Raw genomic sequence first — 23,848 nt, 5'->3', positions numbered from 1 at the left:
AACACGTAAAAGGAGATGAAAATTTAATAATAGTTGGAGATTGGAATGCAAGCATTGGAAAGAAAGGAAGGAAATATAGTGGGTGAATACGGGCTGGGCAAAAGGAATGAAAGAGGGGACCGACTTATAGAGCTTTGCACGAAGTATAATTTAGTAATTGCCAACAACCAATTTAAAAATCATAATAGAAGAATATACACTTGGAAAAAGCCAGGCGATACTGCAAGGTATCAGATAGATTATATCATGGTTAAGCACAGATTTAGAAATCAACTCGTTGACTGCAAAACTTACCCTGGTGCAGACATTGATAGCGACCATAATTTGGTGATAATGAAATGTAGATTGGGGTTTAAAAACCTGAAGAAAAGGTGTCAGACGAATCGGTGGAATTTAGAGAAGCTTGAGGAAGAGGAGGTAAAGAAGATTTTTGAGGAGGATATTGCAAGAGGTCTGAGTAAAAAAGATAAGGTAGTAAATGTAGAAGAAGAATGGGAGAATGTTAAAAAGGAAATTCTTAAATCAGCAGAAGCAAACTTAGGCGGAATAAAGAGAACTAGTAGAAAACCTTGGGTTTCAGACGATATATTGCAGCTGATGGATGAACGTAGAAAATATAAGAATGCCAGTGATGAAGAAAATAAAATGAACTATCGGCAATTAAGAAATGCTATAAACAGGAAGTGCAAACTGGCGAAAGAAGAGTGGATTAAAGAAAAGTGTTCAGAAGTGGAAAGAGAAATGAACATTGGTAAAATAGACGGAGCATACAGGAAAGTTAAGGAAAATTTTGGGGTACATAAATTAAAATCTAATAATGTGTTAAATAAAGATGGTACACCAATATATAATACGAAAGGTAAAGTCGATAGATGGGTGGAATATATTGAAGAGTTATACGGAGGAAATGAATTAGAAAATGGTGTTATAGAGGAAGAAGAGGAAGTTGAGGAGGATGAAATGGGGGAAACAATACCGAAATCTGAATTTAAGAGAGCATTAAAAGATTTAAACGGCAGAAAGGCTCCTGAATAGACGGAATACCTGTAGAATTACTGTGCAGTGCAGGTGAGGAAGCGATTGATAGATTATACTAACTGGTGTGTAATATTTATGAAAAAGGTGAATTTCCGTCAGACTTCAAAAAAAGTGTTATAGTTATGATACCAAAGAAAGCAGGGGCAGATAAATGTGAAGAATACAGAACAATTAGTTTAACTAGTCATGCATCAAAAATCTTAACTAAAATTCTATACAGAAGAATTGAGAGGAGAGTGGAAGAAGTGTTAGGAGAAGATCAATTTGGTTTCAGGAAAAGTATAGGGACAAGGGAAGCAATTTTAGGCCTCAGATTAATAGTAGAAGGAAGATTAAAGAAAAACAAACCGACATACGTGGCGTTTATAGACCTAGAAAAGGCATTCGATAACGTAGACTGGAATAAAATGTTCAGCATTTTAAAAAAGTTAGGGTTCAAATACAGAGATAGAAGAACAATTGCTAACATGTACAGGAACCAAACAGCAACAGTAATAATTGAAGAACATAAGAAAGAAGCCGTAATAAGAAAGGGAGTTCGACAAGGATGTTCCCTATCTCTGTTACTTTTTAATCTTTACATGGATCTAGCAGTTAATGATGTTAAAGAACAATTTAGATTCGGAGTAACAGTACAAGGTGAAAAGATAAAGATGCGACGATTTGCTGATGATATAGTAATTCTAGCCGAGAATAAAAAGGATTTAGAAGAAACAATGAACGGCATAGATGAAGTCCTACGCAAGAACTATCGCATGAAAATAAACAAGAACAAAACAAAAGTAATGAAATGTAGTAGAAATAACAAAGATGGACCACTGAATGTGAAAATAGGAGGAGAAAAGATTATGGAGGTAGAAGAATTTTGTTATTTGGGAAGTAGAATTACTAAAGATGGACGAAGCAGGAGCGATATAAAATGTGGAATAGCACATTCGAAACGAGCCTTCAGTAAGAAATATAATTTGTTTACATCAAAAATTAATTTAAATGTCAGGAAAAGATTTTTGAAAGTATATGTTTGGAGTGTCGCTTTATATGGAAGTGAAACTTGGACGATCGGAGTATCTGAGAAGAAAAGATTAGAAGCTGTTAAAATGTGGTGCTATAGAAGAATGTTAAAAATCAGATGGGTGGATAAAGTGACAAATGAAGAGGTATTGCGACAAATATATGAAGAAAGAAGCATTTGGAAAAATATAGTTAAAAGAAGAGACAGACTTATAGGCCACATATTACGGCATCCTGGAATAGTCGCTTTAATATTGGAAGGACAGGTAGAAGGAAAAAATTGTCTAGGCAGGCCACGTTTGGAATATGTAAAACAAATTGTTAGGGATGTAGGATGTAGAGGGTATACTGAAATGAAACGACTAGCACTAGATAGGGAATCTTGGAGAGCTCCATCAAACCAGTCAAATGACTGAAGACAAAAAAAAGTTCAACATTGAAGCATACTCCAGCGCTGCAGAATGAGATGTTGGGAACTAAATAAAACCATTGTATGCTTTGCCACTATAATCGTGATGGTAGGGATGTTATTTTACTCAAGACAGAAAACCGAATTGTACAATATTTTTACGACTTCCGTTTATATTTAATCAATATTTTTTTATTATTCATGGAAAATAACATTTTTATGAATTCTCAATAATTACGCAAGTTTTGCAATTCTTACATTGTTATAACCTCAAATATTTCTTTGTACTTGCTTAAAGAAAGATATTGTTCAATTTGTTATCTTTTGTCTTACAAAACACACACTTCCGCATGATTTTTACTCGCAAATTTATTTTCAATATATAAGTATTCACAATCACAATCAGTTGTTTTTAATGCAATAAAAATAGGTCACATTATTCACAAAATTAGAACACTTCTACTGCACCAGTTTAAATTTAAAACGTGGTTTTATCCATACTCTTACACTTACCTTTGCGTATTCGCAGTTTCATTTTATTTAGTTCTACCGGTTCTAACACTCATTTAGTGGCGCGACCTTATGCTTCAAATTTTACCAATTCCAATATGTGGGATCCCTATTCAGTGAGCGTGAAGTCTTTTCTTTCTATTGTTGCCACTCCAGTTTCTGTAGACATATTACTCTGTCTTCGTCTCGATAACGTATATTTTTTTATTTGACTCAAAAAATGCCCCCCCTCACCCTTCAGAAATAAAAATAGGCAAAAAAATCAAAACAAACTGCCTTGGTTTTGCCAACAACTTGGCACTGCTAGCAAACGACATCGATAAAGCTAAAACACAGATATTAGAACTTCAAAACATTGCAAATAAAATTGGCTTCAAAATATCATTCAGAAATTATGCCTCAAAAACCAGCACAATTAAAAGAAGTAAACATGAATGGTAATAAAATCAAAACAATAACCCAATTTAAATACCTCACAGAAATAGTAACAAGCAAATTAAACAAACCTCAATTCAAACTAGAACAAACAAATAGCTAAAACATAAAAATTAACCTGGTACAGCTACAATAAAAAATGTCTATCCATAAACCCAAAAATAAGACACAACACAGTTACAAAACTGGAAGTCACAAATGTAGCAGAAACACTCTTCCATCTGAACAAACAATCAAAGAAAGACAGACTCAAAAAATCAAAACTAGAATTGGAAGAACCTGTATCAACAAAAGTACTAGAAAGGCAAGCAGTGGTGGATTGTGCCCAACCAAGTTGTGTAAAAAGAGTTAGAACCCATCACTGATACCATGCATAAGAGGAAACTAGTAATATTTGGATATACCAAGAGGATGCAAGATTTGAGACTTCTGAAATAGCTGGTACAGTTCAAGCTCGACCCGAAAAACACCAATACAGGATGCAGATGGATCAGAGAAATAAGAAAGGATCTATAGGAAATTGTCTTTACACCAGGAGACACCACAGACAAAATAAAATGGAAAAATCAAAAACAAAAACATTAACTTCACACTCACAAGAAAGCAACTCACAACACAACCATTTTCAACACCAAAAGGGGCACGGAGATTGGATTGTACGAAAAAGTAATGGGAGGGCCACAAGGTTCAAACAGTCCCTTTATATAGACTTGGATAATAGTCTGACTAAAGTAAAACTATGCGATCATAAAAGATGAAAAAAAATTGTGCAGATATACATTATTGTTCAGTTCTTATATAAATTGACTAGTAGTGAGGCTTATTGCACAACATATTTGTTTATTGGAAAGAAATATATACAAAACCTGCAGCTCTGTAACTACTGAAAGAAGCTACATTATTTCTCTTAGATAACTTTAATAAAATACCACAGCTCATGATGAACTGAAGAGATGGTTTCCACAGATCATAATTGTGACATTTAATGCCAATTAACATATCAAATCAAAAGGAATTGTAGTCATTTGAGATTACAAGTTTATAGTGAAGGAAATAATGTTACGTGAAGCTAGGTTGCAAGTTCAGACATCTTTATGTTTCACATAATAATAATTTTACACTACACTAACCAGCACTTTACACATGACTCGTACAACAGATGAAAAATGCTTGTTTTTTTTTTTTTTTTTGCTTGGTTCTAATTAACCCAACAAATTAAGCAAGCCAAAACTCCTGGCCTGGCTTTCCAAACTAGTCACAGATACTCATGACACAAACAAGGGATTCAACTACCTTTGAACTCTGTAGATATCTGAACACTACCAAATTTTGTTGAACATAAAGATTAAACAGTCAATCGAATTTTCAATACCCCCATCACAACTGCTTATTGGATTGACATATTTAAGTATATGGACAACAATAGTTATCCACATTGGATGACTATCCAATCAGTTAGTTATTGGTCTAATAAATTATAAGTCTAATAACTAATAAGTAATTAGTCTGGTCATGGTCTTCGCTTGGATAACATCTGTTTTTTTTTTGCCAAAAAAATTATAAGTGTTTTATTAGAGCAAAGAATTGTCGTGAAATTTCATATGAAACATGAAAAAACTGCTATTGAAAATTATATTTTATTAAAAAAAAATGTATGGCAATGAATCTTTATCGCGTGCACGGGTTTTTGAGTGGTTTAAGCATTTCCAAGATGGCCGAGAAGATGCTGAAAATGATGATCACCCTTCCAAACAACATTGAAAAAACACTGAAAAAATTGGTAAAGTGATCCGATCTGAGCATCGGTTAACTATTCATGTGATTGCTGAAACTGTAGTAATTGACAAAGAATGTATAATTTTAACATGTAAAAAGTGTGTGTGAAAATGGTGCCTAAAATTCTCACGATCTTGTTATGACAAGCTTACAATCTCATAATTTCATCATAACAATCTTGTTATGACTAAATGGAAATTTTTAGTGTTAAAAGTAATAAAATTGTAGACAAAGAAACAGAATAAAAAGAGTTTGAATGATTAAATAAAAAACAAGTATTAAAATAACAATTAAATAAATAGATATATTTTCATAAATCATATATGGAGAATAAATTCATAAAATCTTATTTTAAAAAGTAAATTTAAATAGAATTATATATATGAAATTCTAACTAAAATAGTATTAAATTCACCCATTTATGAATTTAGTATCCAACTCATTCAACAAGTTTCTTGTCTTTTCATAAAAATTCCTGTAGTTTTTGTTTAGATGTATAGTAAAATTTTTAATGAATTGAATAATTTGAATGAAAATTTTGTTTGAGGTTGCTGAGTATCTCTTATGCATTTCAAAAAAGCACTGGTATGAAATGTCTATGGTTCTTACCTCAAATAGGTTTGTCTTAGATTTCAGAAAAATATAAATGTTGCAATTTTTTTTTTAAATTAGTGAAATAAATGTTCTTGTTCTTTTTACTTAAAAAAATATCTTAAAAGTTTATACATAAAAACATTAGAATCAATTACAATATAATATGAATATAAGATATAATTGTAAAAAACTTTTTGTGATTTTTCTTCTAGAATCTGTTTTTCAATTTTTCTGTGGTTAGATGTATAGAATTTGGCAAATTTTTAAGGTCAGATGTCTTTTGTGGTTAGTATATTCAAACCTACTACAAAAATACAAGTATAATATGAAAACTTGTTGCATGTAAAAAGTAACTATGCCAACTGGAATTTTAATTTGGAATGTCTGGATAAAAGAACTATTCCCTGTCACTCTGCTATGGGGATCATATATTAAGCATAATTATTGAAATTAAATACCACACACCAATGCAAGAAGTATACCATCAGTTTAATGTATAACAATAGTTTATCACTTAATTTATAAATATTAACAGGAAGTTTAATATTAAGTTCAGTTGTAAGTGACATAACCATAAAGATTAAAGGCAATCTGACATGAATCATTAGCCATTCCTGAAAGTAAAACAGCCAGTCTGAAGAATAAGCACCTATGTCAGGCATATTAAGGAGAATAGGAGTTGAGTGATTTCCTCTTGATTTCTTCAGTGAACTGAAAATGTAGCTGTACATCAGAAAATCAAGTCTACCAAAATACATATGATATTCACTGGTTCTTACCTCATGTGATTTACATGTATAAAAAAATTGGAACTGATATTATTAAGCAACATACTGTGAAACAATAAGATGTACTTAGTTGAGGAATAAGTTAAGATAAAAAAATTAACATTTTTGCAAAATAATAAACACAAACTTATTATTGTTGGTAATTAAATCATTTTAAAATAGTTCAGTCTTTTACATTACACTGAAAGATTTATGAGATTATAAATGAAAATAAAATAGGACCAATGAATAAAATTCAACACAAAATATAAAATTGTAATATTCAATAAATAATACAGCCTGCAGATGAGTATGTTATACAATGTATTATAATTCATTTAATTAATTTATAGTTAAAAGTTTATTATAAATTGATAATTAATTAAATAATAACAATAATATAGGTGGAAAATGGAAATAATAATTATTTACCTAAAAGGGCAATTAAACTACCCAACCATTGTGTAGAAGAGCGCATGCTGAGTGCTACTGAAGTTTAGTGTACCAAATGTACTGCACAAAGCACTATACTGAGTTTTTATATCAGACCTATCTGTTGATTACTGACATAATAGTGTAATTAATTTTGTTAAATATCATAAATTTGTCAAATACTGAAAGATCTGGGTAAATATTGACTGAGTAAAGAAAATATATTTCAGTGTATAAAATGTACAAAGGAATTATTTACTGTTTTGTTTTGTTAGCTTTAATGGATTTTTTAAACAGTAAAACATTATTAATTAATCATGTCAGTTATAGTAAAAATAGCAGAGAAGTTGACAAAAAAAAATTTGCATGCATAAAATTTTATTTCTGATGTGATCTTATTTATCACAAAACAAATAAATAAGCATAAATTATTTCTCAAATAACTGATATTGAAGACATACAAAAATTGATTCTCAGCAAGTTGAATCATCAAATTATAAAAAAAAATTGGTATGAAAAGCAATCTTTTATAAAATAGAGTGGCAAAGAACAAAATTTACTAGGGTTATTTAAAAAGTTCTTGGCTTGACACAGAGGTGGTGCAAATATGACTAAATGACTCATATTTTTCAAGCATGATTCTTTAGATGGTGTGCTGAAAAATTTCAGATACTTGCATTTAGTTGCTTTTTTATGACAATCGAATAAAGTAAACAAGTTTTGATATTTTTTTAAAAATGGATAAAATTGAAGTTTGAACAGTTATAAAGTACTCTGTTTTAAAAGGTTTAACCCCTGAACATATAAAAAGAGTTAGATTCCACTTTAAAAGATTCTTCCAATATATTTTTAAGGGCAAAAAAGTAAGGTCCAGATATTAAATGTGGTTGTACAACCATTCTAAATAATGAAAGCTTCTCAAAGATGTTTAAACTTATATTTCTTTGTCTTTTTTTATATTTTATAACAGTATATGAAACATGGATTCAACCATTACACACCAGAGACCAAACGGTTAGTTCAGGTGAAAGTGTGCCAAAGAAAGCAAAAACAGTTCCATATGCAGAAAAAGTCATGGCAATGGTTTTTTTTTTTGGAATTCTAGTAATGTAGTATTCATAGGCTACAAAAAAAGGCAAGAACATCAGTATTATGCTTACTACTGGACAGATTGAAGAGTGCTACTCAGGCTAAACGTCCACATCTGGCCAAAAAGAAAGCGCTCTTTCACCTTGACAATGCGCCTACACACATGTATCATAATTGATGCTGTTAAGATTCCATGACCTACGCTTTGAAGTAATTCCACATTTGCTGGATTTGACTCTTACTGATTAATTCCACTTCCTAAACCTGAAGAAATGGCTCAATGGACAAAGATTCACTTCAAATGATGAGATTCAAAGCTGAGAAAACTGGTTATTTTGAAGAGTTGAACAAATCACATTATACTGAGACTATTAAAAGGTTATTAGTCATTAAAAATTTAAGTTATGTATCAAATTGCATTCTAAAAGTTATGAAAATTAAAATGTTAAGTTCAGTAGCAAATTTCAAAATAACTGCTTTGAAAAATTTTTTTAAATTTCTGAAAATCTTGTGTTTTCTTTGCCTTGTCCAGAACTTTCCAAACAGCCTCCTATAAAAATTTATATAATTGGATTGAGTAATATAAAAACAAATTACAATACACACATATTTGTACCAATAATTTTTTTTTATATTGTTTTCATATTTAAATAGTTTAAATCACAACAGACTTGAGATAACCCTTCTTTTCTTTTTTAAAGACAAGACCCTCTTAACTATCGTTTAACACCATTGGGCTAGCAGATAAGTATCAAAACATTAACATACATATTCATGACAACAGTGTGTGTGTGTATGTGTGTGTGTGTGTGTGTGTGTGTGTAAATATATATATATATATATATATATATGTGTGTGTGTGTGTGTGTGTGTGTGTGTGTGTGTGTTATGCATAAGTAGAGAACAAAACACATTAGTTGTCCATTAAGTTACCTTTAATAATAATTGCAAGCATAAGAAGATCATTCTCACAGAGTAAATTATTATTCTGGATAATGCAAAAATAATCTACTTCTTGATAAACAGCAGAAGCTAATTATTAATGAACTACTCAGTTCAAACAACTATTCAATTATTAGTTAAATGTTGCTAATTTTCAAAAAACTAGTTTTTCCTTTTTGCAAAGGCTTATAAACTAACTAAATTTGCAATTTTAAACACATAGAAATGTTGGCATCTTTAATTTTTTAGATACTGAGCCATATGATTTACATTTATCAGTGCTTAACAATAGTCTGATAGCCCATTTTCCTATTCTGAATCTTCTTTTGATTTGTTTTTAGACCTAACACATTTTAAACAAGAATATAAATAGAAGTAATAAATATTTAATAATGATAACAAATTTACTATTTTAAAACACCCATATATATAGATCTTATTTATTATAAGCCAAATAATAAAGACAAAGAAACTATTGACTTTTTATTTCCATAACTTCCAAATCATTCACGTATAAGAGGTTTAAACTCTTTAATTTTTATACTAACTATTTCTAATGTAAAATGGATAGGAAAGTACATTGACTTTATAAGATTAGATAACTATTTTTCAAAATAACAGATCACAAATCTCTATCCATTTTTCCCACTGAAAGATCATATCCATTTTTTAAATTCTTTAATAGGAGGGTTTTTCTTATACTATAAGTAGACAGCACATTGATTCACACTGTATTAAAAAGATGAAACACACTATAGATTTAATTACATTTGTTAACACTTAACTAAATTTTTAACTTATTTAAATTTGTTTCACCCACTTCTCCTATAATTTTTGTATAAATATTTTTATTTATATTCGCATCAACGATTAAAGACATTAGCAATGCATCACATCAATATCTCTGTAAATGTATAAACGTAGTAAATGTGTAGTCTTGAACATACTCAGGCTGACCATTCCTGAGATGTGTGGTTAATTGAAACCCAAGCATCAGCATCAAAGAACACTGTATCCAAGATCTAGTATTCAAATCAAAATAAAAGCAACTACCTTTACTAGGATTTAAACCTTAGAACTCTCAACTTTGAAATCAGCTGATTTACAGTAATAAGTTTTACCACTTAACCAACCTGGTGAGTTTCATACAATTTTAATTTAACTATTTTCTGAGAATTAACTGATAACTTCTTTTAATGGTTTTAAAATTAGTGTTTTATAAATCAAACTGAGAATAAGTAAGTTCTGTATAACTAAAACTATTGGCAGTCATCTTGATTGTTTTATAAGGTAATTACTATATTTTATTTTAACAAATTTTATTTTGTTAACACATGAATTATACATTGTATTCCATTGAAAGGTTTTTTTTTTATTAAATAAATACAATTTATATTTTAATCTTTTACATAATTTTTATCCACATAAAATTTCAATACATAAGATAAATATTGATTTTTATTATACTCCTTAATTAATTATTACATAGAATTAAGATTACGTAATCATTTACACATATATCTTCTACTTCATCAGATCAACAAAATCGTATAGATTATGACTGCTTTTTCCAGTGTTATTAATAATAATTCCAAAAGGGCTTTCTTCATTTGTTTTTAAATAAAAATTTCCTTTAAGTCTAAAAAAAAAAACAGCTTAAAAAAAGATAAAATAAAGCACAAATCTTATCAAATAATTGGTTAATAATAATAGTAACTTAGTAATTAAAACTAATTAAGAGTATATTTCATTAATATAAAGTAGTTTAAAACATTTTGTAATGTGGAAAAAATAATTAGGCATAATAATCAATATATTTTAACAAAGTATTATGCATGACTATGAAAGGGCCTTATAATCTTGAAAATGTTTAAAAAATAATAGTAGATAATAATAATCTCCCTCATATACTCTAAAACAGGGATCCTCACTCGGAATTCTTTAAGTGCCAACCTGATGATACCAGGTTTCTGTAAAGGCCGCATGTGTAATATAAATAAAAGAGGATTTTAAAAAGATAATGTTGTGTGTTTTATAACCTAAGATAATTTTTTTCTATTATATTTATACGCATTTTTAAACATTTTATTTATTTACATAAAAGAATTTCAATTAGTTTTACTTTCAGTAAATTGAGCTCCAATCTTGGACCTTCATAAAGTTCAAAATTAAAGCAGATTTTTAAAAATGATTTTATTTACGAGGCATTTTGTCAGGAAAACTATCTTGATATGACTAACAAACAGTACTAAACATGGATTATTTTATATCGTTTTACTTAAATTATTAAGAATGCACAGTTACCGTGAAATATTTTTAGGCATATGTGATATTATAAAGGCTTCGTTCTTGACTATTTGATGTTGACAGTCGGAATCTATTAGTTTTGTAAAATTGCATCAACATTAGCAGGTTCTGAAGTAATTGCAGTTCTTACAGCTGTTATTATAATTCTAGCTGTTATAATACATTCTTGTTGCTGTCATTAATATCCTGTTATTAATTACAATTTTAGCTGTCAACATTCTCATAAGTCTGGATCTGTGCTTATTTTTTATGAATTTCAAGTTGCTGAATATTGATTCAGAAATGTATGTGGAACCAAAAATACATAGTATTCTCCATATATATTCAGTTAGGTTAGGATGTGTTTTTTAATTAAGCACCAAAAATCAGCATAAGCTTTTTCTTTGAATTTCTGAACAAAAATACTTTTCAGTTCTGTATCTTGCTAAGAACAGTCAACTCATTTTTCAAATGTCTTGTTTCAAATCCAAATATGGAAAGTCCAGCAACATTTGCTGTTGTTGCCCATGGATTTTCTACCAGTCGAAACAGGTCACAAAAATTTTGAAATCACTAAATCTGGCAGAGATTTCTTCCTTAAGATCTGACAACAGCTTTACTAAGACAGATACATCTTTCTTTTCGACTGGATTTCATAAAAAAGTGTTTTAAGAGAGGGGATCTACAGAAATCATTCCGTGTGAGTTCTTTGATGTACATATTAAATGTTTCTTCCTGTGAAAACACGATGATCATCATTTTGGTGAAGATCTTATTGATCTCCTTGCAACCTGGTCAGTGTAGCATTAACAACCCCCATTGTGTCAGCAAGGAATGCAACTTTCAGCCACCAATCAAATTCATAAATTTCAGAAAATTCTCTTTCAGCCAAAAACAGAGTGATTTCATGATGAAGGTTGAAAAAACGTTTCCCCTACTTAACCACCTCACCTCTGTGTGGTATATCACACCACTGTATTGAAATATAACCCCCTTCAAAAACTATTGAAACATTCTGTTATTTAGTTCATTTTATCTAATAACTTTTACAATTCTCACAAATTTTTTCATCACTAATTTGAAATTGTTCCCATACTTAATTGTAAGGTGAATAATACAGAATAATCTCTTGGTGAACAATGCAGTGAAAACTTAGTAAGTTATTTTCCTTATGGTTTTTCCACAAATTCACAATTGTCCATGTTGTCCAGCCATGATGAGCTACCATCCATGCATACGGAAAAAAATTCTCTAAGTCAATGCTGTGATCACTAAAAAACTTAATTATTGCCTCAAAGTAATCAACACCACAAGTTTGTGCAGTTGTGTAAATCATGGCTAGAAATTCTTCTTTAATAGCATCATTTCCTGTAGCAAACCTCAACAGGAACAGTTGTGAATTAGATGTTACATTTATTGATGATTCAATTGCAAGACTAATGCTTACTTTGCTGTAACTCATCAATAATTCTGGGCAAAATGTTTGCTGCTAGTTCTTGTGATTATGTCATACAAGATAAATGAGATAATGGAATTTTGTAACTTCATCAATTATTTGTTTACTATTTGGAAAATTTGAAAATAATGTTTTGCATACTGTGACAACATTCTTTTATAACTTCTGTATTAGAAAATGGCTTCAGTTAACATGCTAGAATTTCAGTTACAAGACAAGATGTTTGGAGATAAGCTCATTTTTTTTCATTGCTGTAAAAAGCGTGTTCTGTTTATAAGAAATAAACTTTTTAACAAGATTAGTTTTGCTTCTTTGAGTTGAAATACCCCATTTTTTGGTGTATTTCTCTTAAAATTTTGAATGGACTGTAGAATAATGTCTATACAGGTTATAACATTTGTTTCCCGTAACAGTTTCACGACATATTAAACATAAAGCAAATCTTTTTTTTTACCTTTTGTTAAAAAAAGTCATTTTTCCACTCATCTTGAAATCCACAATTTTCCTCTTCAATTGTCCACTTTTTGCCTTTTGAAAACCTGCCATGTCTCATTTCCAATTACAAACAACTTTTTAAAACATAAATAAAAGATCCATATAAACAGGTATAGTTAATTTATAAAAAAATAACTGAAAAGAATGCACTTCACAAAAGCTTCCCACAATTAATAATACACATGATTGACTAGTTGATGTTTGCTGGATTCTGCGCGATGCATAGCAGGTTGAGTCATGCACAGGAATCCAACTATCAGCACAGCACCACATTGATGTCTCCAGGCCTGGTCACACACACACATCAATTTGTCTGCTTACAGACTCACAGTGCGTTTATTGATTGTTTATTCATTTTATTTTGAGACTATAATGAGAGTGGCAGAAAAGCTTCCTGAGGGCCACGTAAAGAATATTTCTGCTCTAAAGAGAATTTATATGTATCTGAGCATACATTTTTTAAATTGATTGATCTTTAATTTACTTCTTTTAGAACTTTTGTATTAAGAAACTTTTAACACAAGGCATGAATGCAAAATCCCTTCAATCAGTACTCCAAAAATGATACTTATATACAGTATATATAGTTATTAAATTTTTTGAAGTAGTCTTTTTTTTTTTTTGTCTTCAGTCATTCGACTGGTTTGATGCAGCTCTCCAAGATTCCCTATCTAGTGCTAGTCGTTTCATTTCAGTATACCCTCTACATCCTACATCCCCAACAATTTGTTTTACATACTCCAAACGTGGCCTGCCTACACAATTTTTCCCTTCTACCTGTCCTTCCAATATTAAAGCGACTATTCCAGGATGCCTTAGTATGTGGCCTATAAGTCTGTTTCTTCTTTTAACTATATTTTTCCAAATGCTACTTTCTTCATCTATTTGCCGCAATACCTCTTCATTTGTCACTTTATCCACCCATCTGATTTTTAACATTCTCCTATAGCACCACATTTCAAAAGCTTCTAATCTTTTCTTCTCAGATACTCCGATTGTCCAAGTTTCACTTCCATATAAAGCGACACTCCAAACATACACTTTCAAAAATCTTTTCCTGACATTTAAATTCATTTTTGATGTAAACAAATTATATTTCTTACTGAAGGCTCGTTTAGCTTGTGCTATTCGGCATTTTATATCGCTCCTGCTTCGTCCATCTTTAGTAATTTTACTTCCCAAATAACAAAATTCTTCTACCTCCATAATCTTTTCTCCTCCTATTTTCACATTCAGTGGTCCATCATTGTTATTTCTACTACATTTCATTACTTTTGTTTTGTTCTTGTTTATTTTCATGCAATAGTTTTTGCGTAGGACTTCATCTATGCCGTTCATTGTTTCTTCTAAATCCTTTTTACTCTCGGCTAGAATTACTATATCATCAGCAAATCGTAGCATCTTTATCTTTTCACCTTGTACTGTTACTCCGAATCTAAATTGTTCTTTAACATCATTAACTGCTAGTTCCATGTAAAGATTAAAAAGTAACGGCGATAGGGAACATCCTTGTCGGACTCCCTTTCTTATTAGGGCTTCTTTCTTATGTTCTTCAATTGTTATTGTTGCTGTTTGGTTCCTGTACATGTTAGCAATTGTTCTTCTATCTCTGTATTTGAACCCTAATTTTTTTAAAATGCTGAACATTTTATTCCAGTCTACGTTATCGAAAGCCTTTTCTAGGTCTATAAACGCCAAGTATGTTGGTTTGTTTTTCTTTAATCTTCCTTCTACTATTAATCTGAGGCCTAAAATTGCTTCCCTTGTCCCTATACTTTTCCTGAAACCAAATTGGTCTTCTCCTAACACTTCTTCCACTCTCCTCTCAATTCTTCTGTATAAAATTCTAGTTAAGATTTTTGATGCATGACTAGTTAAACTAATTGTTCTGTATTCTTCACATTTATCTGCCCCTGCTTTCTTTGGTATCATAACTATAACACTTTTTTTGAAGTCTGATGGAAATTCCCCATTTTCATAAATATTACACACCAGTTTATATAATCTATCAATCGCTTCCTCACCTGCACTGCGCAGTAATTCTACAGGTATTCCGTCTATTCCAGGAGCCTTTCTGGCATTTAAATCTTTTAATGCTCTCTTAAATTCAGATCTCAGTATTGTTTCTCCCATTTCATCCTCCTCAACTTCCTCTTCTTCCTCTATAACACCATTTTCTAATTCATTTCCTCCGTATAACTCTTCAATATATTCCACCCATCTATCGACTTTACCTTTCGTATTATATATTGGTGTACCATCTTTGTTTAACACATTATTACATTTTAATTTATGTACCCCAAAATTTTCCTTAACTTTCCTGTATGCTCCGTCTATTTTACCAATGTTCATTTCTCTTTCCACTTCTGAACACTTTTCTTTAATCCACTCTTCTTTCGCCAGTTTGCACTTCCTGTTTATAGCATTTCTTAATTGCCGATAGTTCCTTTTACTTTCTTCATCACTAGCATTCTTATATTTTCTACGTTCATCCATCAGCTGCAATATATCGTCTGAAACCCAAGGTTTTCTACCAGTTCTCTTTATTCCGCCTAAGTTTGCTTCTGCTGATTTAAGAATTTCCTTTTTAACATTCTCCCATTCTTCTTCTACATTTTCTACCTTATCTTTTTTACTCAGACCTCTTGCGATGTCCTCCTCAAAAATCTTCTTTACCTCCTCTTCCTCAAGCTTCTCTAAATTCCACCGATTCATCTGACACCTTTTCTTCAGGTTTTTAAACCCCAATCTACATTTCATTATCACCAAATTATGGTCGCTATCAATGTCTGCTCCAGGGTAAGTTTTGCAGTCAACGAGTTGATTTCTAAATCTTTGCTTAACCATGATATAATCTATCTGATACCTTGCAGTATCGCCTGGCTTTTTCCAAGTGTATATTCTTCTATTATGATTTTTAAATTGGGTGTTGGCAATTACTAAATTATACTTCGTGCAAAACTCTATAAGTCGGTCCCCTCTTTCATTCCTTTTGCCCAGCCCGTATTCACCCACTATATTTCCTTCCTTGCCTTTTCCAATGCTTGCATTCCAATCTCCAACTATTATTAAATTTTCATCTCCTTTTACGTGTTTAATTGCTTCATCAATCTCTTCGTATACACACTCTACCTCATCATCATCATGGGCGCTTGTAGGCATATAAACGTTAACAATCGTTGTCGGTTTAGGTTTTGATTTTATCCTTATTACAATGATTCTATCGCTATGCGTTTTGAAATACTCCACTCTCCTCCCTATCTTCTTGTTCATCACGAAACCTACTCCTGCCTGCCCATTATTTGACGCTGAGTTAATTACTCTAAAATCACCTGACCAAAAGTCGCCTTCCTCTTCCCACCGAACCTCACTAATTCCTACTATATCCACATTCACCCTATCCATTTCCCTTTTTAAATTTTCTAGCCTACCAACCTTTTTTAAGCTTCTAACATTCCACGCTCCGACTCGTAGAATGTTATTTTTTAATTTTCTGGTGACCCCTTCCTTAGTAGTCCCCACCCGGAGATCCGAACGGGGGACTATTTTACCTCCGGAATATTTTACCAAGGAAGGCGCCTCCATTATTGTTATGTGAAAATGCAGAGCCACATTTTCTTGGAAAAAAAAGCAGCTGTAGTTTTCCATTGCTTTCAGCTGCGCAGTACTCAGAGGACTGAGTGATGTTGATACGGCCGTTTAAGTCGTCCTGACTCACGCCCCTAACAACTACTGAAAGAGCTGCTGCCCTCTTTCAGGAATCATTCTTTAGTCTGGCTCTCAACAGATACCTCTCCGATATGGTTGCACCTTCGGTCCAGCTACTCTGTATCCTTGAGCACTCAAGCCCCCTCACCAACGGCAAGGTCTCATGATTCATAGAGGAGGTTGAAGTAGTCATCAAGTATTAAAAATATATAGATATCATTCCATAAAATAATCAACATATTTATTTTCTTATTAATTAGTTCCTTAGTCAGACTATATCTACTCTCATATTTTAAAAGGAAGATGATATGAAATTACTGATGCATAATGAAATTAATTTGACTTGTCTGATATGTTATCAAACAGACAAATCATAACAAGAATCTAATTAAGGATCACAGACATAAGGATTATCCATCTTATATTCAGTATGGATCAGACATTTTCAAAATATTTTGACAAGTGAAATGAAATGAAAATAAAATCAGTAGTTACACAATTAAAAGTATAATAATATTCAAAATAACTTAAATAAACATTGTGCACCACTTATTTTATTATAACATTTTATTTAAATTATTAAAACCAAACTCAAAAACATCTGCTGTAAAAACTAAAAAAAAATTAATATTTTTTTGAATTCTTTAAATTTTGACTTTTTGAAGTCAGTATCAAACTAAAAATAGACCATTACCTACAGTTTACTAACCCTTAATTTGGCAATCTAATATACCCAGTAGGTTCTACGCAATAGAGGTGCTTATTCTACAAATCAAAACTGGAAATTACAGTCAATTCAGTCTATAAAATGGAGTCATATTTTATTCATTGTGGAAATAGATATCACTGAATAAATTATATGAATAGATCAATATAGTGATAGAAAAAAATTGATTATTGTCGATTTTGATATTCCATGTTTCATAACACTTTTGTTTATTTTTTAAGATGTTATAATTTTTAAAAACAAAATTCTAAAGATCTATCAGGAAAAAGTACTAGCCTGAACAATAAATTATTACTTACATTCATATGCTATTTAATATATTTTTACAAACAAAACTGAGAACTGAAGAAAAGCATAATAAATTTCATAATTCTATAAATAAGAAGGATTGGAAACTAAGAGAATAGCAAACTTTTTTAAAATACAAAACAAAAGAAAACATAATTTATAAACCACTCCAGAAAAACATAAATTGCAAGTACTAAAAATATTTGTAACAAGAATTTATACATCAGTAATATGCCTAAAAACTCAGTTTCTTAAAATAAAAATGTTTGTATGAAATGAATAATCATTATGCTGAAGTAGTTATAGTAGATTAAAAAAAGGGAAAAAGAACTATATTAACAGCAGAAAAGAAACATTTTTCTTCAAAGATACTTCCAATTTCCATATTGTAAAATAATTACTATTTACAGTAACAACAAATTAAAAAACCTTAAAATAAATAACTACACCTAATAACCCAAATCTTACCAATCACAGAATATTTTCTGTTATAGTCCTATTTTTAATAAAACTCTTAGTAAATATAAACCATTGAAGATATTATAAATAAATAAATATCTTATTTCAGATTCCTACATAATACCACATTACATAGATCACATCAGAAATGACTAGGTGTACAACGTTGCCTGAATTGAGGATGGTAAAACCCAGATGGCAGCTGTGTTACAAAATATACATTTTTTTTTTTTTTCAATTTTGGCCACTTTAAGGACCATGTTCCAATTTTTTCTTTGGTGTTTTCTCTTTTCCCCGTACCTCTTCATTCTCGCCACATGTTGATCATTGGTTCTTTCAGTCATTTCATTTTCATATTTTCTTTACTTTTATCTTGGAAACTCTCCAACCACATAATTTTTGTTTAATTGACATTCAAAAAAAATAAAATTAAGAGGTTAGAGTCCAAATTATTCTCAAGAATAGTAATGAAGTATACGAAAAAAAGTAAAACAAACATGAGAAAATGTTAAAAAATAAAATAAGTACAGAAAAGACAATGATTTAGAGATAAATCATTGAAATTGGTTAAGTAAACATTATTTGCTCATAAACATTCAGTAAAAACACAAGTTTTTTGTTAGCTTTAATTAATCGAATACGTTATAAAAACTGACTACAGTTCATTTTTTGAACAGATAAACACTTTTAAAACAGTGTATATCAAAATTTACAAATATAATTTTCTTTTATTCATATATCTGTATCTGTTATCAGCACAATCTGAATAGATTATTTTTACATAAAAGAAGTTACACAATTAAAGCCCTAACACTAATATTGAGTATATATATATAACATTTTTAAAATCTTCTAAATTAGTGATGTAAGTAAATTAGAAATGTTATACATGCATATTAACTATGTGTTTACAGCTGAAATTTTATTCATCTTAATTTGTCCTAACTAGATTAACTGTAGCTATATAACTATAGCGCTATATGTATAGCACAAGAAAACTGAATTCAACACAAATTATACATTCAATAATCTAATGAAAAATCAGTGATTCACCATAACTGCTGAAATCATTTAATAAAATTATAGACAGTATTTTTTTATTTATTTTTTTTAAATTACCTGTTACTTTTATTTTCATTTCCCAGTTCAAAAGAATTTTCCAAGTTCTTATCACAAACACCTGACATATATTCTGGCCATGTATTACAAGGAATTGCTCTAAAACCTTTTTTATACTTTACAGCCTCCCCATAATAATAATACGCTCTTCGATGACTACAAACACCTGTTAATGAAAACAATAATCATAATAAAAGAAAATATAACTATATTAAAAATCACACAATTCCATTTTCTTCATTTTCTTTTATCTTTAGCTCTTAAGTGGAATTAAATACCATATCATTAGTCACAAAAAAAATTCAAACAGCATGTTTTGAGATTACACTCAGTGTTAACTTTTGTTATCTACAAGAACTAACTTAACTCATATGACACCTACTAAAATTTTATCTTTAATATACACTTATATTTACCACAGTACAGCTTCCTAAGATGTTACAGAAACATTAGATTTTAATAGGCAAGACCAAAAAATGTTTTTACCCATGACCAAAAGTCTCAGAAAACTTCAATATTCATCAGTTGTTAAGAAACTACTTTTATTTCAAAAAAAGACGATTAAAAAAATATTCTTCACAATTTTTAAGAATATGATGCCAATAAGCATTTTTTAGAACGTCACTGTCAAAAATATTAAGTGGGGAAATTTGAATATGTTGTTTTTTGCATAAAGGATAAGCAGTATGAAATTTTTCATTATTTTATATTATGCGAGTATTACATTATATTATTTTAAATTATATTACAATATTTTATATTATACTAGAGCAAATTATATTTTATCATAACTGAAAATACATATCATTTTATTGATATAAATGAAATTCACATAACAGACAAACAGTAAATGAATACTCAAGGAAAAATCTTGGGATATTACCTGCTAATATTTGTTTGCCAATTAACATTCAATATCAACTTATAAAAAAGGATAAGAATTTGAAAACTTTTCAGGTTAGACTTACAGTACAAAAAAATATAATTTCATTTCAACAATGAGATTCTATAAATGACTAAAATTTAAAGTTTATAAACTACTGAGCGAATCTTAACCACCACTGAAACTCCCCTACAATTTTACGAGGGTTGCTATTTATATTTCTGGGCAACAGTAAGTGTTGCCAGGTCCAACTGACGTTTTCATTGGAAACTTGGCATTGTTGAACATAACCTTCTTCAGAACATTTTGTCATTTGAGCGCGATTTGTGTTGTTTACAGTAACTTGAAAAATTCATATCGGGCAAAAAACGGAGTTAACTCGTGAACATTTTCGTGCGATTATTTTTCATAACTTTCGACGTGGATTATCAAGACAAGGATGCATCGATGAACTTAATTCTTTATACGGCGATAAAGCACCATCCTACAGCAATATAAAAAACTGGTATAACGAATTCAATCGTGGCCAACGTTCGCTCCAGGATGAATTCCGTGAAGGTCGTCCAAAATCGTTTGTTGTGCCAGAAAACATCGATGCTGTGCGTGAACGGATAAAGCAAGATCGTCATGTGACATACCGTGAGATTGAGGCATCTTTGGCATTAGTATGACAAACATCAATAAGATATGATCATTTGGCCGTAAAAAAGATTTGTTCGCGTTAGATACCGCATAATCTAACAAACGCTCAAAAGAAGGCTTGTGTCGACTGTGCAAGGAGATAATTTAAAAAAATACGTTCAAGGTGCATCAAAGGCTGTGTATAACATCTACACAGGTAACGAATCATGGATCTATGCATATGAGGCCGAAACAAAACAGCAATCGATTGTATGGGTCTTCCAAGACGAGCCAAATCCAACAAAAGTTGTTCGCGGAAACACATCGAAGCAAATGGTTGCCTGTTTCTTCAGCATTACCGGTCGCGTGGCGACAGTGGCGTTATAGCAACGTAGGACGGTCAATTCTGCGTGGTACATGACCATTTGTTTGCCAGAAGTCTTCGGAGAAATTCGGAAAAAATCGAAGAAGAGGCGAATCATTCTTCATCATGACAATGCGAGCTCTCACACATCAGCTCAACAAAGATATTTTTGAACGGCCAAAACATCGAATTGATGGGTCATCCGCCGTACAGCCCTGATTTGGCACCCAATGATTTTTTTTTATTCCCGCACATCAAAAAAAATTACGTAGTCAACTATTTTCGACACCCGAAGAAGCGGTTGTTGCATTTAAAACGCATATTTTGGAGTTACCTCAATCGGAGCGGAAAAAGTGCTTTGAAAATTGGTTCAAACACATGCAAAAGTGTATTGATCTTAATGGAGAATATTTTGAAAAACAATAAAACCAATTTCGATCATAAATATTTATTTTTTCACTGTTAGACCAGAAATATAAATAGCAACCCTCGTACCCAGTTATTAACTGAAGTAATTTCAGTAGCTATCCCATATACTAGAATTGTCCATCCCGTGAAACAGTCAGGTAGACTTATGAACTTGGCTGAAGTGGCTTGATTAGAATTACATTTTCATAAGGTTTGATGCAAATGTCAACTAGTAACAGATAACAGAAATTTAATGAAACATTTTCTTGATAACTCAAATATACAGTCCAGTGTGAAATTTAATTTTTCTTCACTTCATCAAACAAATTAACGTGATATTCTAATATTCATAAATAATCTTAACAGTACTTCTGGAGCAAGTTTCTTACATCAAAAATTAGTTATTAACACAGGTGTTAAATGAGTAACAAAATAAATGAAATATTTTATACTGAATGTGAGAATTGTTTCAATCAAAAATATACTGTAATTACCACACAAAAATAATGATAATAAACTGCCAAATTTGTCAAACTTTTTTTAAATTACTTCTATATGTTTATTTGTATTAATGTTAAATACTATAACTGTAACAAATTATAGACCACACAAATGGGACAGAAACCAAAAGGCATAGCTATTCTCAAGAATAATAATCATCCATGTCTTATTGGAAAAGATGAGTTGATTTTGTTTCCCAGTATCCATGCCTTTATATATATATATATATATATATATATATATATATATATATATATATATATATATATATATAAAGGCATGGATTGCATAAATATTAATATATATGCATGTATATATATATATATATATATATATATGCATGAAGGCATATATATTAATTTTTCATTCATCTGTGTAAGGTAGTTGTAGACCTTTTGGTCTGTCGTCATCCATTCTATTCAGATGTCCGTAGAATTTTACATGTCTCTTCTGCAAGGTGTCTGTGAAGATCTTTGAGTATTTGTAGAGGCTCTCGTTTGTCCATATTAACCGGTGCCATCTTCTGTTTTCCTTGGCCATAATATTCTCTTGAGTATCAATTCACCTTCTCTTTGCTTAATTTCTTGTATTCTCCATTTTTGTTGAGTGTTAGGTATTCCAATGCATATAACTCTTCCAGTTTGATGACCCTGTTGTAATGTCTGATTTTGGCTTTGTAGGACATGCTGTGTTTGTTTTATCTGTTTTGCATAATTCCAAATGCTTGTACCAATTTTTTGACGGATTCTATGTTTGCTGTTTTATTCAGTCCATTGAGTTGTATTCATTCTCCAGTATCCATTCTCAAGTACTTAAAATTGTCTACTCTTTTGATGTTGCCATATTTCATCTTCATGTATTTTTAATATTGATGTTTAGTTTCCATGTATTCTGTTTTTTGTAAGATATTTGTAGGCCAGTTTTTCTAGCGATTTCTTGCAGTTTCTTGACATTACTTGTGCTTCCTCCTTATTCTGCGCAAGTAAGGCAATATCACCTGCAAACGCTAAACACTATTACAAGATTGTCTTTCCTTTTTTTTAATTGTATACCTTTGGTGCCTTCATTTTCCAGTTACTGTTTCCATGTTCTTATTATTTTATTCCAGAATTAGGTAGAACAGAATGGGTGATAGCCCATCACCTTGTCTCACTCCAGTTTTTATACATTCTGTAGGTTACAGAGAGAAGCGACATCCCTCTATAGTTGTTGGTGTCTGTTCAATTTCCTTTCTAGTGCAGTGGATGGGTGAATGCACATTTCCCCACTCATCTGGTATCTTCTCCATCTTCCATATCTCCTCACAGATCTTGTGTACTTTCTATATAATGGTTTTTCGTCATATTTTAGCATTTCTATCACAGTCTTCTCCTAGTGCATTATTGTTTTCAGTGCTTTTATGAGGAATTGGATTTCTTCTTCTATGGGTAGTTTTGATTCTGCAATGGGGTTCTTGTTTGTTTCAAATCTAAGTCTTTTCTTGGGTTTGTCACAGTTGAGTAGTGTCTGAAAATAGTCTGCTAGTATTTG

General features: G+C 30.7%; 1 pseudogene; it reads right to left on the bottom strand.

The window, feature by feature from the left end:
• LOC142326597 (uncharacterized) overlaps nucleotides 1–23,848 on the bottom strand; it is a 124,061-nt pseudogene that overhangs the window by 77,819 nt on the left and 22,394 nt on the right.

The sequence above is a fragment of the Lycorma delicatula genome, chromosome 6 (assembly GCF_047948215.1).
Source record: "Lycorma delicatula isolate Av1 chromosome 6, ASM4794821v1, whole genome shotgun sequence".
Classification (NCBI taxonomy): domain Eukaryota; kingdom Metazoa; phylum Arthropoda; class Insecta; order Hemiptera; family Fulgoridae; genus Lycorma; species Lycorma delicatula.
Note: the sequence above shows the minus strand (reverse complement) of the source record. Positions and strands in the feature narration are given on the sequence as shown.